Consider the following 3212-nt stretch of genomic DNA (forward strand, 5'->3'; position numbering starts at 1 on the left):
CCACTACTGCCGCCAGTTACGAGTTGAGACCGGGTGTGATCCAACTCCTCCCTACATTCTATGGGTTGGAGAAGGAGGACCCATATTACCACATCAAGGAATTCTTAGATATTTGTGCAACTTTCAAATTCCAGAATTTCTCAGATGACTCAATTCGATTAAGACTTTTTCCATTTTCACTTAAGGATAAGTCCAAGTCTTGGCTTAATTCCTTAGAGGTGGGTAGCATTACTTCATGGGACACATTAGTCACGAAATTTTTGTCCAAGTACTTTCCCATTCAGAGAACTACAACCCTTAGAAGAGAAATCTCAAACTTTATGCAGCAGGAGGGTGAACACTTTTATGAGGCTTGGGAGAAATGGAAGGATTTGATTCATAGGTGTCCGCATCATGGGTTTGAGAAATGGCATTTAGTGCAATACTTTTATCAAGGTCTTACACCCCAGGTTAGATCCATGGTAGATGCAACGAGTGGTGGGAGTTTGATGGGTAAGAGTGCTAGTGAGGCGTAGGATTTTTTTGAAACGTTGAGTGATCAATCTCAGCAATGGGGTTTATCATTTAATGTTGATAGGAGATCCCACGAAGCCAAAAGAGGGGGTCTCTACGAGGTTAGTGAAACACCCATGCTCATGGCCAAGATTGAGGGGTTGACTAGAAAAATTGATGCCCTTATGGTGTCCAAGAGTTCACCTGCACCTAACCCATCTACTGTCTGTGCCATATGCTCTGGTTCATCTCATCCCACACAAATGTGTCCATCTAGTTCATCCTACCCAGAGCTCATTGAGGACTTGAATGCAGTCCAGAATTTTCATAGACCAAACCGGAACGATCCTTTTTCATAAACATATAATCCAGGTTGGGCTAGGCACCCAAATTTCTCATGGTCCAAGGGCCCACAGGTTGGGGGTCCTCCAAGGTTTACTCAACCCCAAGTTCCGCGCCCACACTTCACTCAACAACCATTGATTCCACAAAAACCTTCACTTGAGGATACACTTTAATTATTCATGCAGAATGCACAGTCCTCCATTGCTAAACTTGAAATACAAGTGAGGCAGTTGGCCAGCCACATGAGTGAACAAGCACAAAATAGACTCCCGAGTCAAACCATTCCTAACCCCAAAAGCACACGTGAGAGTGGGTTGAGTTCCAAACCCCACCATGAGCAAGCCAAAGCCATAACCACCCTTAGGAGTGGTCGTGAGTTGAACAATGGGGTAGGGACCACTAAGTCTAAGGAGTCAAAGGATAACAATGGGGACACATCATTGAGTGAAGAACCTCCAAGTTCTCCACCAACAGCCACGCAGATCCCTAACCAAGTCCCACTAGCTCCTTATCCGCAAAGGTTATCGGGCCCACCTAGGAAAGGAGATAGCATGCATGAAACGTTGGAACTGTGTAGTAAGGTTCACATTAACATTCCACTTCTTGATCCTATTAGGCAAGTCCCTGCCTATGCCCGATTTTTGAAAGACCTTTATACACAGAAGAGAAAACAACATGTTAACAAAAAGGTCTTTCTTATTGAGAATGTAAGCTCAATTCTGAAGCACAACACTCCTCCTAAAGTTAAAGATCCTGGATGTTCCACAATTTCATGTGTCATTGGTGAACATACCATCCAGAGAGCTCTTCTTGACTTAAGGGCAAGTGTGAATTTGCTTCCTTTCTTTGTGTACCAGCAATTAGGTTTGGGGGAATTGAAGCCTACTCCCGTCACACTTCAACTAGCTGACTGTTCTGTCAAGATACCACGAGGAATAGTTGAAGATGTTTTGATAAAAGTGGACAAATTTCTGTTCCCGGTTGATTTTATTGTTCTTGATACAGAACCAGTAGTCAATGTGACTAACCAAATTCCTGTCATCCTAGGACGTCCCTTCTTAGCCACATCTAATGCTATCAATCATTGTAAAAGTGGTGAGTTGGAGTTGTCTTTTGGAAATTTTAAGGTCTCATTGAATGTATTTAATGTCGGGCACCACCCACTTGAGTCTGATGATCTGAGTCCTACATTTAAGATAGAAACTGTTATGCTTGATGACGAATCCACTCTTGAATCTTTTGAGTCTTGCATAACATCTTTAGACATGGACTATTTTGATGAGGAAACATATTTTCGAGAGGTTAATTCTTTACTCAATTCTGTACCTCTGTTGGAGGAAGCTTATGAGGTTATCACAACTGATCATCCACATGATCTTCCTCTTGACTTGGACAAACCTCTTGAAACTTCCAAGCTAGATCTTAAGCCACTTCCTCCCACGTTGAAGTATGCGTTCTTGGGGCCCATGAACTCATTACCAGTCATTATTTCCTCTGATTTGAGTACTGAGCAGGAGGAACAATTGACTGAAGTTTTACAAGCACACAGAGAGGCATTGGGGTGGACTCTTGATGCCTTAAAAGGGATTAGCCCCTCCATATGCATGCATCGTATTCATTTGGAGGAGGGGACTAAAGCCTCACGTGAGATGCAACGTAGGTTAAATCCCCATATGCTGGAGGTTGTGAGAGAAGAAGTCATCAGGTTGCTTGTGACAGGAATCATTTACCCTATTTCCGATAGCACCTGGGTGAGTCCAATTCAAGTTGTCCCTAAGAAAGGGGGGATAACGATAATGAAAAATGAGAGTGGTGAATTGATTCCCACAAGAACTACCACCAAGTGGCGAGTCTGCATTGACTATAGAAAACTTAATTCCGCCACTAGGAAGGATCACTTCCCACTACCTTTCATTGATCAGTTACTAGAGCGATTGGCCGACTACAATTTTTATTGCTTCTTAGATGGATACTCCGGCTACAATCAAATTCCCATTGCTCCAGAAGACCAGGAAAAGACCACATTCACGTGTCCGTTTGGCACCTATGCTTACAGACGCATGCCTTTTGGTTTATGCAATGCGCCCACCACTTTTCAATGGTGCATGATGAATATCTTTTCCGACATGATTGGTGACTTTTTAGAGGTCTTTATGGATGACTTTTCTGTGTTTGGCTCTAGTTTTGATACATGTCTGCACAATCTTTCACTCGTATTGTCCCGTTGCATTAAGTCCAATTTAGTCTTGAATTGGGAGAAATGCCGCTTCATGGTAAAAGAAAGAATTGTTTTAGGACATGTAGTGTCTAAGCGGGGTGTAGAAGTGGACAAAGCCAATGTTGACCTAATTACCAATCTACCACCACCTACTTCT

General features: G+C 42.9%; 1 non-coding gene across 1 annotated transcript; it reads right to left on the reverse strand.

The window, feature by feature from the left end:
• Nucleotides 1–293: 293 nt before the first annotated feature.
• On the reverse strand, nucleotides 294–400 carry LOC137937902 (small nucleolar RNA R71). Its single transcript, XR_011109689.1, has one exon. It is a non-coding gene; the product is annotated as a small nucleolar RNA R71 (small nucleolar RNA).
• Between the last annotated feature and the right edge of the window lie 2812 nt (nucleotides 401–3212).

Source organism: Aristolochia californica, unplaced genomic scaffold (assembly GCF_029961685.1).
Source record: "Aristolochia californica isolate CCGP_79_NKW_82.1479 unplaced genomic scaffold, dmAriCali1.0.hap1 SCAF_7, whole genome shotgun sequence".
NCBI lineage: Eukaryota > Viridiplantae > Streptophyta > Magnoliopsida > Piperales > Aristolochiaceae > Aristolochia > Aristolochia californica.